Here is a 15,710-nt window from a genome sequence, read left to right as displayed (position 1 = left end):
CCGGCCCAAGCTCAACTATAAAGTGCCGACTCGAGGGAGGAAACTAGCTGTTAACTTGTCCTGCGATGGAGACATCAACAGAAGTGCCTCGGCTCCTCAGCATGTGACCTCTACTTGGGAGGACTATGTCTGGTTTCAAGCACCAGCGGCGCTCAAAGGCTTTCACGAATGACCCACACTCTGTAGAACTTCAATGGAATATCGAATAACCTTTGGTGCCGCTTTAAGTGATAACTTTATCAAATACAACTGTGTATTCTTGTCTGTCTGGATCCTTTATTCAGGGTGTCTACTACCTTCCTGTAGTTGAACCGTGTCCATCTGTTTTCATCTCCTGAATGGCTGTTGAAAGCAATTACCCTTTAAGGCACAGCTGCACAAAGATACAGTGATTCTTTGGGGACCTGAGTTATGGTACAGGAGACTAATTGGCGCATTGGGAGTAAAACTTTCCTGCTGTGTACTTGCTGAACTGGCAAATACTGGATAAACCTTTTCCCTCCCGAGTTTTAATGCGGCCATTACTAAATTAGCTGATTGCTTGGGACTCTCTCTGGGTAATGTACATGACTATTAATACACTTGGCCTTTACTAAAAAGGCTATAGCCATTCTTACCCGTAAAAGGAGACCTTTGTAGTCTGATCAGGCTTGAGTGAGTACTCGAGTGTTTGCCTATCTATTTGATAAAATTATTTGATAATTTGATAAAATTCTCTATAACTCAATTTCAGTTACTTAATAATCCAAACAAAGAGTGGGGCTTCTGAGTAATTGGGAGGTCTTGTACTAGTGACAAAAAGAGATTGATTGGCCCTGTGGAAGTGGGGAAGCACGTCTTCCTATTTTTTTACTAACCTTTAGCCCAACAGCCTTGACGGTCAGTTAGATATACAGTTAGAACTAAAAGCAAGCGGTTTCTGCTCTAACCCTCTTCAGAGGAAGTAGGACTGCGGCGAATGAAGAGACGGGACGCAGCTTGATGCAAGCAAATGTCAATTTATTGTACAGAAGCACGAGGTTTTATACACTTTCAGAAGCTGCGCGTTTGAAACAGATTGGTTCTTGAAGCTAAGCCTTGCATACTAGGCAATCCCCGATTGGTGGTTAGCTGCCATCAATTAACAGCAAGGGGTTACCTTTCCTTGGCGCCATCCGTCTCCCACTCCCCTGTGCTCTGCAAACATGCCTCATCATGTTAATCCTTGTCCAGACAAGCTCGAGCACATTCCCCTCAGCAAATGGATTGCCACGCATGGTCCTAGTTTCCAGCCCGCTCCTGGATCTCCCCCTTCCTGTTGCACAAAAAGAACCTTTGAAACCGAACGAGTAAAAACAAGGTATAAGTAATAGAACAAATAAAAAACCAACTGAGACATATTATCAGTGTCAAAATAACCCGCTGTCTCTGTTCCGTACAATTTGACAATTGCCCCTTTTTGTTTTTGAACAGCTAGGACCAGGTTTGCCATGTTCTGCAGGGCCCTTGCAAACATGACAGCAACCAAGGTAATAGCAAACAAACAATACTGCTAGTTGAGTGAATGGATGCCAAAAAAGACTGAAATTTTCTCAGATTTTGATACCATGTTGCTGCAATGGGGCGCCTAAAATCCCCGCAGCACATACCATCCAAATCCTCACAGCCATGTCCTTGAACCAACAACAAAAAGCAGTGGCAATTTTGACTCACATGCTTAACTGCCTACCAAACAAGGTGATTTAACTCTTTAATGCTTTCCCTGCTGTTACTCCGGATAAGAGAAGAACCGCTGCGACACGTTCCCATCATAGCCTCCTACTACATATAGCATCTACAGAAAGACAATGATCGACATTCAAAGTGTAAACAGTATCATCTTCTTTTGGATTAACATTATACATAGGTGGAAGGGCACACCAAAAAAGAACTGGTTCAGTCAAAAAGTTCGAAACATAGTGTGCCTTCTCTGAACATACCTCTGGGGTCATTCCCTTCGTTCCCTCTTTTTTTATGCAAAGAGAAACACTTCCACCAAAACAGAGAAGCCCCTATTTACATCTCTGAGCCCGGACACAAACCGCAGCTGTATGCGCCACCAGGCTCAGGGCAGGAATCATTCATGCCGTTGCACAGCTATATATCTCTACAAGCATGCAGACACCTATTAAACACTAGATAACCATGTTTATCTTTCCTATTCTCCTTCACAATACCTAGCTGTTTCTCCCATTAGTTTCCAGCCCGCTCCTGCATAGGACTCCTGCCCCAATATGCTAGCTTGTTCTCACTTAAGACAACAACAATAAAAGTTAGTTTCTTGCTTGCTTTTACTTCTAAGTCTTAGACTCTTCAATGTTTATGAAATGTGAAGAGGCGGTGAGGCGAGTGTGATCAAGTTCAGCACTATCTTTACTTGTCAAACTCCTGTTCAAAGTCAGAAGGTATTACTTGGGAGCAGAACTTGAGCCCTTTCTTCTGGCCTGGTGTCTAGTGCAGAATGGGAGAAGGAGGGAGGGTGAGAAACACTTGAGAGCTTTGAACAGTGTGTCAAAACTAGGTGTCTGCTGGACTTAACCTTCAGTCAGCTACTTAGAAGTGTCTGTAATGTAGTGAGCTTAACAGCTCCAAACAGCTCTATCCCATTTGAAGAGAAACTCGAGCCTACTGGTAGCAAGGTTGCTTGCAGCTTCTTGCTAGCAAAAATTGCACGATGGTGTGATAAGAATCGTTTGAAATGAGGGTAAAGGTTGAAGTAACCTGCTACGCTTGGTGCATATTTTAACTTTACCATTTGGAATGGAATGATAAAGAACGAAGAGGAAATTAAGTTGGTATTTTTGAGCTTGGAGCACACTAGGAACGCTGTCTCTGCCTTGTTATCCATTAAACATCTGTTTACATAGTGTAGTAGCTGCTAAAGCTAGCCGTAGGGGGAAAACCTGTTAGAATGAAGAAAGCTGCCTTGTGTGCAGCTGCCCACTTGAATATGTAATTCCTGGTCTCTTGAATGAAACATAACTTGAACGTAGGAGTGTTTGTGCTCAGGAGATCAAAACCCTTTACACTTCCACCAAAGCTGCTTGTGATGCATATTTCAGACGCTAGCACTCGAGTGTTTAAAGAAGCTTTTAAACAGAAGCCTTCGTTCTAAGGATCAAGGGGCTGGTTTCTTTCTACTCTCTTCCCCAGATGAGTGCAGTGTTTCTGCAGTAAACCGTTCATGTATTCTGTTACACTTGAACTATGAGTGCAGCAATGATACGGTGCCGGGAGTGAAAGAAGACAAGTTGCTTACTTTGGGGTTTTTTCTTTTATTCTTTAGAAAAGCTTTAGAGCTTCATTAACAATTTTAGTACTGTAACGATTATCAAAATGAAATGTTGTTTTCTCTATGTGATTACATTGGATTTATTTGATCCCTCAAAGTAAAGGTTCTGCTGGTGGCAGAACAACTTGCTTCTGTTCTATATATGTATCTAAAGTGCATGTTCACAGCTGTTCCACCTTTCTGACAAAGTGCATGATGTCTTGTGCCAGAAGCTTTGGTTCCTCAAAGGCAGCAAAATGCCCTCCACGTGGCATGTAAGAGTAAGTGATGATGTTCTTGAAGACCTCCTTTGCCCAGACCCGTGGTGTATGTACTAGCTCCTGAGGAAAAAGCTGCAGTCCCTGTGGGAACATACACTGCAAACCTAGAGGACATTAACTAAGTGCCTTTTTGAAAAAAGTCCTGGGGAAATTCTATAAAAACCTCCTGACTCTAGTAATTGCCACAGTCAGCTGGCAGAGCTTCACCGCAGCGACACATTTTGTGGTTTGTACTCTGCTGAAAAGCTTTGCTTGTATTTGAGTCTCCTTGAGTATGAGAATATTATACCCAAAAACGTAAAGTAGAGCCAACTTCGCACACGGTTCAATCTTGAAACGTTTCCTATTTTTAAACTTACCTTGTTTTACAGTTTTGCGATAAATGGCAAGACGCATCACCTCTTTGTGACAGTCAGAAATGAGCCTGCTCAAGTTTACTTTAGAATTTATAGTACCAGCGTAACGAATGAGTTGAGGAAAGGTAAGCTGGCTCGGTCTACAAAGGAAAAGACTCTTCTATTTGTTTGTGTGATCAATCACATGGAATTCCGTTCTGCAGCATTTTCTGGTCAGCCTCTCTTATAGTCATCTTAAAGTCAGTGGCTGTTAGAAGGTGCTTGGTTTGTTAGAAGGTACTGCTCTCCAAATTGCTTCCCCAAGTTTGTGCTTAACACTTGTAGTCGTTAGTTTTATCCACCACTAAGCCGTATGCTTCCTAATTCAGTTTAAACGTCTCTCTTGGAAATGCTCCTGATTTTCTGTTTTGTTTTAACTGAACTGAGCCAGAGATCACATTTGTTTGGTGACTAAGTATATAGACCTGTAGTTTGAACACAAGACTGAATATAGTTTGATATGTCCGCTGCATTGTCTTGGCTACAAGCTACTTTGTGTGAATTACAGGTTCAAAAGAAAAATGACTCAACTATTTTTATCAAAAGAAAATAAGAACTTAGATTATTTTTTTTAACAACTTAAGTTTGCTGTTTTAAAGTAATCTAAATGTTTATACAGGCAAACGTGGTTCAATCTCATTTGCAAATCTTTCTTACACCTACCACTTCATTACCTGGCATCACCTGTTAGACCAGGGTCCTTGGAGATGTTCTCCTTGTAGAATCGCTTTGAGGACACAATGGAGGATGTCACCCAATAAATCATCACATTGGCCAAAAGCTCATCAAGAGTGTATTTGCTATTGATAGAAAAAGATGAAGACGTTTCATTGGAAGCTGTTTCTCAATACGCTATATTGGGCTCATGCCCTGAAGAACAGTTGTTCTTGTTCTCCACTTGTTTTCAAGCAGCAAATTAATTGGCACCCATGTGCCCAGAGCAAAACTGCCCGGTGCTGAAGCAGTAGTTTGCAGGCAGTCTGCTGTGAGTTTACACTACTACTTGTCATGTGTAACCTTTCATGCTCAAAATTCAGCTTTGGCCAGTCTTTTACCTATCTCCTCATTAGTTACCATTGCTCATTCTTTTAATGAGTCCTCTCATGGAAGAGCACCTGTTTTCTTACCTTTCCAAGCCTCCATCATCTTTATGCAGAAATGATTTATCTCTCCAGGTAGAGAATTTTTCCAATATATATGCAGCAAGCCCCCCAGGGGAGTCATTCAGTCCACAACCTAATTCAAGAGAAGAAGAGAACCATTGCAGTTGCCTGGCATTGCAAATACTTCAGTGGGAGTTAAACTGGACTTACATCAATTCTTCAGAGTTTTCTATGAGAATTCAGTAAAGAGTGCGTTTTACTAGCCCTGGTAGTACTTTATTCTTGAAAAGTTCACCCCAATGGAATTTTGGCTATAACTGACAGCACTATAAAGTTGAGCAATTCCTATACAAAAGAAAATAGGAGTTAAGAAAATCCTCTGGGCTTCTTGGTAATGTGTGGCAGAAAGAGCAAATTCAGATGTAAAGGGATTACACTCTGAAAAGAAATTTCAGATAAACTGTTTGGGAGCGCTGTCCTGCTTAGGATGGCTAACTGGGACCCTGAGTGCTGTTCACTTTCTATGTAATTTAAACAACAGTGGAGTGTTGTGTATCTGCTATCTGCTTCTGCCTTTGGGGAATGCTAACAAACATTATAAACACAGCATATTATATCTGTGTTTTAACCTGTAAAACGGGTGGGGATTACTTCAGCAGTGGTAGAGCTTGCCTTGGGAAAATTCCTGTACCACACTCCAGGCTGTAGTTTTACAGTATCCTTAGAATTGCCTACTCTCAAGTGTATTTTAGTGTGACTTTAGCACTGAATGACTGCGTAGAAGATGATGCACAATGTGATTTCAATTTAATAGTGGACATAGTTAATGCAAAGTAAGTTTGTGCATTGGCACAACAGTTTCCCTGTGCTGTCAGGCCTAAAGTGATTTGCTACACATCAAAGTCATGTAAATGCTTTGACCAGCAAAGGTAGGGCAGGCTAAAATGTGCCAGCTAACATATGACCCGTCTGGAGGTGAGCATTTTCTGAGCTGAAAGCTGTCTCCGAATCACTGTATTCAACTTTCATGGACTGGATGCTCAGAAATACCAGTCTTGTTTGCAGCTTACTAATGATTCAACCTGTACACATCTTAGGTACCACAGCTTCTGGTGAGTGAAAATACTGTAGCTTTGCTTTAAACCTGCCTAATGAGAACTAAACTGATAATATAGATATTTTTTGAGACTAAGCAGGGAATATGTATTTTTTCCCCCTATTTATTTTCTACCTTTCACAATTTTAGTGTGCTACAAAATCCCTGCTCTTCTTTTTTTCCAGGTTAAAGAGTCCTAGACTATGTACAGTGCTTGTAGGGAAGCTGCTTGGTCACTTTAGGGTTCTTTTTCTCCCCTTCTTGTATTCTTTTGATTATAAAATATATTAATGAAACAGGGGTGGAACAGATTCTAAATATCATGGATTTAGTGTTTTGTCTTACTCTCTTTTTGCTTTCTTTAAGAGTTTGTAAGATTCTCTTAAAGTCTGAGCTGGCTGACGTTTCAAAGCACTGTCCTTGACTCTTGGATTCTCTCACATAGCAGCAACCAAACTAGAGCCCATCGTGATTTTCTTCCTCTGCTTAAATTGCTTTGGACTTTGTTGACATCAGTTTTTATTGGCCAGTTTAATCAACCAGTCACTTAACTGCAGAGAGTTACAAAACCATTTATCTTTAGATTAAACCAAACCCTGGATAGGTGTCAGATTTTCACTTAACCATTCACTTTTATCTGTAGAGAAATTAAGATCATATTGAAAGGTACGGGTGCCAGCACAGATTTTTGTGATACTCTCTCTCCCCTGGAACTTGCTTACTTATTTATATTCATGAATTCTCATGTTAACTAGTTATTAACCCATGAACTTAATCTTTTTCTTAAGGCAGTTTAATGTCTTTAAGAACACTGGGGGAAGGAACCTCAACAAAACTTTTTTTGGAAATTAAATATGTTCCATTACTAGATCCACAGCTTCTTGATCCTGCCAGAGCTCTGATATTTGAAGCATGATTTCCCTGTGATATTATCACCTGTAAATGAATTCTCCTTTTAAAAACATTTCTGATAGTTTTCTGATCAGACACTAGACATACTGGTCTTTGTTTTTCTGGGGGCTGTCTTCATTGTTTGGCTTTTGAAAAGAAAACCCAAAAAACCCCAACCTGGTATCTGGTTTGTCTCCTTTTATTTCTCTGATATTGCAATCAGTTCAAGCAACAGACTAGGCATTAGCTGACGTTTCACTTTGAGTTTCCTCTTTTCCAGTTAAATGCCAGGATGGGGTGCTATTCCTTCTATGGTCTCCGTACCTGATGCCAGTCTGAGACAGCTCTGCTGTCTTTCCTGATGAGGGTTTATTTCAATAAAGGAATACCCCATAATCTTTGATAATATTATACAAATAAATCATGTAACTTTTCTGAGATGGCCATACCTTTCTTCAGACTCCTTATCTACTGGTCCCACTACATCATGCTTCTGGCTTCAGGTATTATGGCTGTGTCTACCTTTCTGCAAGTTTCACATTGCACTTGCTTATGGTATTTTTCTTGTTTTCACCCACATTTATTTCTAGAAGCTTCAATGTCAGGGTCCTGTGCTTTACTTTAAGAGGCTTTTTGCAAAGGGGTTCTTTGCCATAGAGAAGTGGTATGCCATTTAACAGACCTTGAAAAGTGATATTTGTAGTCTCCGTCTTTTTTTAAGCGGTTCCTTTTCACTTCCTTTTACACAGCTCTTGTCCCCATGTCTTGCATTCAGTCACCAGAATTCATTGCTTCTCAAACATGGTTGGCTTTTGTTCAACTATGTGTTTATACGCCTTAAGCAGTCAGTATACAAAGTTCATAGTGATATAGAGAAGGTTCATTACCTGCAGTGTCTGGTTTGGTGGCTTGGATGTGTAAGTATCCAGACTCTCGCAATAGTTCATGTATATTCTTCTGGATGAAAGGATACATACGTCGAACATCTTCCCTAGTAAAGCCTATGAGCCATGGTATATAAGCCCCAAGCATCACGGAAATCATCCTTCTCAAACCTTCTCTGCCAGCGAAGATAAGATTCACAGATCTGAAATCAGGTTAATGAATAGAAGGTTAAATCAAGCCATTTTCTGTTTCCAAATTTTCTAGAAAATAAGTCTGACGGGAGCTGTAATAGAAGCATTTCACTAAGCCAAATACATAAGCCCTTCACATTTATCGTGATTTCCAAAAAAATTTGGGAGAGTTAAAAATGGTACAGCTGGTGCCATCTCCATCCAGGAAAGTCCTATACTTCGTGGTACTGATCAGCTGCTGAAAGGCTGAGCTCCTTCCTTTTCTCCCTGCCAATTTTAAATTTATCTCCTTCCTGATTTAGAATGATGATCCTTGAGGTCTCAAATCAAAATGCAGCAGAGCTTACTTCCATGCCTAGTGAAAGAGAAGCCAAACAGCACTCCATTTTTCTCTGTACAACTCTTCCCTAGATAAGGGAGGCCAACAGCATCCTGGCTTGTGTCAGAAATTGCGTGGCCAGCAGGACAAGGGCAGTGATGCTGTACCCAGCACTGGTGTGGCTGCACCTCGAATACTGTGTTCGGTTTTGGGCCTCTCACTACAAGAAAGATGTGTCCAAAGAAGAGCAACGGAGCTGGTGAAGGGTCTAGAGAACAAGTCCTATGAGAAACAGCTGAGGCAACTGGGCTTGTTTAGTCTGGAGGAAAGGGGGCTTGGGGGAGACCTTCTTGCTCTCTAAAACTACAGGAAAGGAGGTTGTAACAAGGTGGGTGTTGGTCACTTTTTCCCAGGTAACAAGTGAGAGGATGAGAGGAAATGGCCTCAAGTCGTGCCAGGGGAGGTTCAGATGGGATATCAGGAAAAATTTCTTCACTAAAAGGTTTGTCAAGCATTGGAACAGGCTGCCCAGGGAAGTGGTAGAGGTATTTAAAAGGTGTGTAGATGTGGCACTTAGGGACCTGGTTTAGCAGTGGACTTGGCAGTGTTAGGTTTATGGTTGGACTCAATGATCTTCAAGGTCTTTTCCAACCTAAATGCTTCTATGATTCTATGAAATTTAGAAAGCGTGAGAATGCAAATACCACTGTCAATGCAAAGCACGTGAATATGACTGAATGCACAGGGGTGGGGATACCCCTGGAGAAAACAAAGCAGAAGGCGATGAGAGGCAGGGCAAACAGAAGGCAGGACCCGGACCGTGGAGCCAGAAGGTAGGGTAAGAACTGGAGAAACCTTCTCTGCACTGATTCCCTTTGCTACTCACTGTGGCAGCATCTGGGCCATGTTTGTGGTAATAAGAGATCCCCAGTCTTCTCCCTGTAGGTAGTATTCTTTGGAGCCCAATCTATTCATCAGCTTATGAAATTTCCGAGCAGTTGCTTTGCTGTCAAAGCCTGTAGGTAAAGAGAAACAGAGGAAACCTGTTTGTCTTGGTGTATCATCCCCTGGCCAAAGATCATGGTCTGACAGAGGCACATGTTTATGCTGCTGTGTAAAGGCACAGTGTGCTATGCTGCTCTGCCTTGCTCCTTGGCAATACAGTGAACACAAGATGGAAATTCAGTGGAAAGTGGATAAAGTGGATAAAGTGGAAAGCAGACCTGGTTTCCAGCTACCATTACCTTCCAGATCTCCACAGCCAGCCCCAGAGCCTCAGCCACATGGGTGTTAGTGCAGAGCCAAGCATCTGCATTCACAAACTGCATTCCCTGGTGAGGGCCAGGGATGACTGAGGCTCCAAGAACCTGGCAATTCCAACAGCGCCTTTTCATCGCTCACCTTTCTGGTGTGGTGCCTCAGAGAAGCCATATCCTGGGATGGATGGGCAGATGACCTCAAACACCATGTCACCCTCATTCAGGCCATGCTCAGCTGGCTCTGTGAGTAGAGCGATGGTCTTGTAGAACTCGTAGAAGGAGCCAGGCCAGCCGTGGACCATCAGCAGAGGTTGAACAGCTCAACTGTGAGGGACATAGGAGGGCTTCACGTGGATAAAATGGATATCAATCCCTGCCACACATCCAGACAGATAAATTAAAGCCTTAGTTCCATCACAGTTTCTGTTCCAAACTCTGAAGAAGGAGGGTGGCAAAACTGTGATTAGCATTCACAGCAGAAGGTACACAATCAACCCATGGCAAGAAGATGCCTAGCTGAAAGGACATGCCTGGTATTTTACCTGTGTCTCATCTTTTACTTACAGACAGAGGTATTGATCCCAGTCCCAGTTACTGGGGTCACAGGAGACTGAGCATCCACCTCCTGAGAAATTGGTCTTACAGTATATAAGTACAGCTGCACTTCAATGAATAGCATAATGCAACTAAGACACGTGCAAAAACATGACTAAATTACAAAATGTGTGGGTGATAAAAAGAGAAACATGGAAAAAGTAAGCGCAGGATATAAGTTTAACCTGCAGATCACTTATCTAAAGTCTGGCTAACCTCACCTGGCTAAACTGGGTGGTGGTGGTGGATATTCCAACCTCAGGGCCTGGGTAAATTTTACAGTTTTCAAAGGTGGCTTCAAGGCAATAGCAGAAGAAAACCTCGTTGTTATTTAGTGCAGGTTCAGAGCCAGATGAAGCCCATCTTCAAGCAGATCTAATCTTATCACCACTGTGCAATGATCTTAATCTACAGAGGGTTACTAATAACATAGCCTCCACTACTGATCCTTCATTAAGCTGTTATGCACACTGTTGTCTTAATAGAGTAACCTCTTAAAGCCCCCCATTCTCTCTGTGCATTTCAGAGTGAGACCTGCTCAAGCCACAGAGACCCCCTCACCTTCAATGGTGGTTCGGAAATGGGGATATTTGTTCAGGATTTCCACTTGCTTGCGTCGGTCAAACGGGTTCCTCCAGTAGGCCACCACCTTCTGCAGGTAGCTGGAGGTGAAGCCGTAGCGGAAGGCAGCCCCTTCCAGCTGCGGTGTGTAGCGGGCCTGCTCCAGGCGGCGATGCAGGTCCTGCGGACAGGAGCTCTTGCAAGGCTGGCCAGATGCCTGCATGTGCCCTATGCTAAGGCAGGCATGAACAGGCTCTCCTGGCTCCACCGGCTTCTGTGTCTCTCTCTGGGACACCACAAGCCCTCCTGAAGCAGTGCCATACTCTGTATAACTTCCTGAATCATTTATATGGAGAATATATTTCTCTACAGGTTAGCAGTTCCCCTAGGGCACCCAGGAGTAGTGGGTTCTACGCTTGCCTTACTGCTAACTCGCTTTAGGGTTTTGGGCACTAGGAACTTGCCAGCACTGCCAGCTGAGAGAAGAATAAGCAGCTCAGCCTGTGCTACCGACTGCTAGTTGGCCAGATAATTAGTGACAGGCTTGTAGGGACAGAAGGAAGGACCCCATCCTTCTTCACCCTTCCAACCCTGTCCTCTGCGGAAGCCCCTCAGTCCTGCCCTACTGGTGCCTTTGCTATCCCGGTGCCCTCCCACCCCATTCCACCACTGCAGACCTGCTGTCAAATTCTGCTGCTCAAAGCATGGCCTTTCTGCAGGAGCAGCCCCAGGTTGCATTGAGAGTCTGTGGTCTCAGAAAGCGTAAAGACATTGCAGTGAATCTGAGCTCAAATCCCATTCATAAAGGGCAGTGAGCCAGAGCATCATCTAACGGACCTGCGCTGGCTATTGCCCCCAAGGCATCACCTCAAAGCAGTAAGGTGGGTGATGAACTGGCTCCACCTCGCAGCTTTCTGCCCCTCCTTACCTCCCAGGCACGGGCACCTCAATTTCTTTGTCAGGTGTTTCAGTCTTGAAGGGACAGATACTTTCATCTTCTTTCCCTTTTAGAGGTCTTTCATCTGAGCCCCACCGTCCATTGCCCATTTCAATAGTCTTGATCTTGTGTCTAGACCTCAGCCAGTAAACCAGCATCCCTCCAACGCCCAGAGCGGCCACAGGGACCAGGACTGCATTCCTCTGAGAACATTCGAATGACCTGGGGAGGCATAAAATTGTTTGCGCCCAACAGAAGTGTCAAGGGTAAAGGGACTATGCTGAGGCTTGTAGTCACATTGGTTGGACGTGAGTAACAAACCCCATGCAGTCAGCAGGGGCTGGGTGTTTCTGTTATTTTTGAAGATCGCAGGCAGGATTTGTGGCAGGGTTACATCTACCAGTGTTTCTTAGGGACCTTAAGCCTTTGCTGATCAGGACTTGTTAATCACAAGGCTTCTCTGTCCCTCTCCTTATGAACCAGGTGTGCCCTGGGAGACAAGGATCAGTAGGATCTGGATCTATCTGTTTTAAGGCAGGTACTGAAGTGAATGGGATAGTAGCACCTGGACAGCTTCAGGAATAAAAACTGCACAGAGTGGCTGAGGAGCAGAGACAAGAGTTTTCAGCTGCTGGAGACAGCTGGATGTGCTAGACATGCCCCTTGACTGTGCTACATACATAGCTCCCCTACAGATTCAGTCATCTTTTAGGGCAACACTAGCCCTCCACCATAGCTGTCCATAGGTAAAGGTCTCAACTTGTCTGTCTGGTGCCTCTTTTTCTTACCTAGACAGCAAAGTTTCAGACTTTCTTGAGGTGTAGGAGCTAAGGCGCCAGAGCTGGATTTAACAGACAGACAGCAATGTTTTAAAACCGTTCAAACCCTTCAGCAATCAGTCCTAAATGTAGTGTCCCTTCCCGTCCCCCTGACCTGTGCCTCAAGCTCTCCAGCTTCCCTTGGGGATTAGTAGAGCTGTCTGGGGCTATTGCAGGGGGCTCAAAGAAGACTGTGAATGAAGATTTTTTGTCATACAGGGTATGGAAGGGACTATGCTGTGCCCCAGCCCAGGTGCTAATAAAAAGTGAACTCCTCAGCACAGAGCAGCTATTTCACTTACCTGATCCAGGACAAGGTGCCATCCCTAGAAAATGGGGGTGGGGGTGGGGTGGGAAAGATTCTTGGTCTGATAGTGTTGTCTGAATGGTACCATCCCTTGGGGATGGTGTAAGGAACATCCCCTGCCAGCACCATTTACCGCGCAGCCATGAGATCACAAGCTGTTCAGCTGGCTGGCAACAGAGACAGTGTTTCTGGGCTGTGTTTTAGCTAGATAGTTTGTCACCATAATATTCCCGCCTTCAGCACAATTTAGATAAAAGGCACTGAACAACTGGGTAGGTGTCCTTGCGGTGTTTCATCCTACAGAGGGCTGTGTTACTTCAGCCAAGTAAATAGTTTATTGTGGCAGCTGTGTAGCGATAGGTGCCCAGCCTTGGCAGGGGACTTCCAAGCTCAAGGGTTACTCTGCTGCCAGCCACGTGGTACTCATCCTGCCCAGGGCTGGCATGAGGAGCAGCTTGTGGGACCCTTCCCTGTTCAGGTTCAGTGAGCTGCTGTACCTTTGCTACTTCCAGCTACTCCTGACTGGATACCAAGCTTTTAGGTCTCATCTGCCCGCAAGAAAAAGGAAACATCCTCGTTGGTTCTCTTTTAGCCTGGTAGATTCTCTTGCAAGAAAAGCAGAATCTAAAATCTACCAAAAAGTTAGAAGCAACAGAGAAAGTCTTGTTACTCTGCAGCTAGATGAGGGAGCTGTTTGGTGTCATAATTACGATGCCTTGAGACAAAAAAAAATTAAAAAGGACAGGAAACTCCATGAAAAACCAAGTCCACTGGGTGTTTCCTGTTGCCTAGTACCCTTTCCCACTGCTACCTGTGATGCAGAACACAGTGCCTGTACTGGACACCCCAGCAGTAGTGAAGGCAATTGGGTAATTGATCTCTGAGACAGTCTATGTGATTTTTAAGGAAGTATCTCCTGAAACCACTCCCAGACAAAGAAGACCAAGAGCTCCTAAGAGCAAACAGTGTCAGCCTCCACCTCCCTGGAGGCTGAGTAGCTTATGCAACAAGTAATAACAACCCCCTGCACTTACATCCTGGAGTTTAGTGAGTCAGAGGCACGAAACCAGTTATCACGGCAACAGCACAAACTCGGCACTGCTAACAAAGCAAGCATGTCCCAGAAACAGCTCTCTGAGTGGCACAGAACAAGGCTCAGTCTTATAAAACCTCCTCCCTACCCATGCTCAGGAAAGCTCAGCTGCATGCTCCCACCCACCGATGGCCTGGTGGACCCCACCGGGCCTTTCTCCTGCCCCAACCCTGGGGACCCCTGTTTAGAGTCCCTCCTCCCTGTGCCAAAGAGATCTCACCAGGCGTTTGGAAGCATCTCCTGCCACATGTCCGCTCCTCCTCGCCTAGCCACAGCTCCCAGCGAAACAACCCAGGTGTCTCCTCTGCTGGCTTTCTCTTCCGCAGCGACACTCTCCTGGTGACAATGCAAGCTACATCAACCGTCAGTGCCACCTATTGCCTAAACGTGCGCTTGCAAATTAAGTTCAGCAAGAGACAAATGCCAGGTCCTGCACGGGGAGGGAACAGCTCCGTGCATCAGCACAGGCTGGACGCCAGATGCATAGAAAGCAGCTCTGCAGAGCCTGGCCTGAGGTCCTCAGCTGAGCCTGAGTCAACAAGGTGCAGCAAAGGCCGGTGCGTACAGGGCTAGATAGCAAGCGTGTTAGCCAGCAGGCTGGGCAAGGTGATCCTTCGCTCTCTTCAGCACTTGTGGGGCCACATCTGGAGTGCCATGTCCAGTGCTGGCCTTGCTGGCAGAGGAAGGGCTGGAGTGAGGCTGCCCACCCTCGGTGGTCAGGGCCACCAGGCTGCTGGGGGGCTGGAGCCATGTGATGTACCAGGAGAGACAGAGAGACCTGGGCTTGTTCAGCCTGGAGGAGAGAAGGCAAAGGGTGGGGTCTTACTGCTGTCTGCATCTACCTAGTGGAGAGTGTAGGAAAAATGGACCAAGAACAAAAGGCAATGGACGCAAATTGCAAGAAGGGAAATTCTGGTTAGATGTGAGGAAAAATTAGTTCACCATGGAGGTTTCAGACACTGGGACAGGGGCCCAGAGAGGATGTGGGATCTCCATCCTTAGAGGCAATCAAAATTTGACAGGAACAAGGCACTGAGCAACCTGATCTACCTGAACCTGCTCTGAGCAGAAGCTGCGATGAGCTGACCTCCATGTGTCCCTTCTGACCTGTGCATCGTGTGGCTCTATTCCATGTGCACCTGTGATCTGCAGCAGCCCAAACAAAAAAGGAAAAGTTGCTTTTCATTTTCCACAGAAATCAATGCTTTGTTTTAGCTCATTTTTAGACTTCATTTCCTTCATGGTTAGTAAAATCTTACTAGGTAAAGGCTTCTCTTTCCTAAATTGTGTCCTTGCTGTGCTTCAGTCCAGGAATAACTACATCTTACTGTGAGAGAAAATGATTCCTATCTCCATGCAACGCTCTAAGCGAAGTACCATCACCAGTGAGCTCTGTGATGGTTAGGTCTCATACCGTGACTTCATATGCAGCCACTGTGCCATCAAAAAAGAGTCATCAGGAAGAAAAGCTTGTAAATCCTTCATTTGGTCAAAGTTCAGTTTATTGCTACACCACAGCTATTTCTGGTTACATCCGTCTGGGATTACTTAGCTTTAAGGTTCTATTTCCCAAACAAAACCAGCTCTTTTGAGGCCTCTTGGAAGATGATATCCCTGACTGCAGAGGGACTATAGTCAGCAGACAAGAGAATTATTACCAACAAGGGGAAAGAACTACAACCCATGTGGAA

General features: G+C 44.6%; 1 pseudogene across 1 annotated transcript; it reads right to left on the bottom strand.

Annotated features, from left to right (window-relative positions):
- Positions 1-8,962: 8,962 nt before the first annotated feature.
- Positions 8,963-11,421, bottom strand: LOC308057592 (epoxide hydrolase 1-like; annotated as a pseudogene). The gene is made up of 3 exons: positions 10,865-11,421; positions 9,852-10,082; positions 8,963-9,466 (listed from the first exon to the last, which is right to left on the bottom strand). The product of its transcript is annotated as an epoxide hydrolase 1-like (transcript).
- Positions 11,422-15,710: the final 4,289 nt, after the last annotated feature.

The sequence above is a fragment of the Falco punctatus genome (genome assembly GCF_963210335.1).
Source record: "Falco punctatus genome assembly, contig: scaffold_128, whole genome shotgun sequence".
NCBI classification, from domain to species: domain Eukaryota; kingdom Metazoa; phylum Chordata; class Aves; order Falconiformes; family Falconidae; genus Falco; species Falco punctatus.
This window is presented reverse-complemented; position numbering and strand designations above follow the sequence as displayed.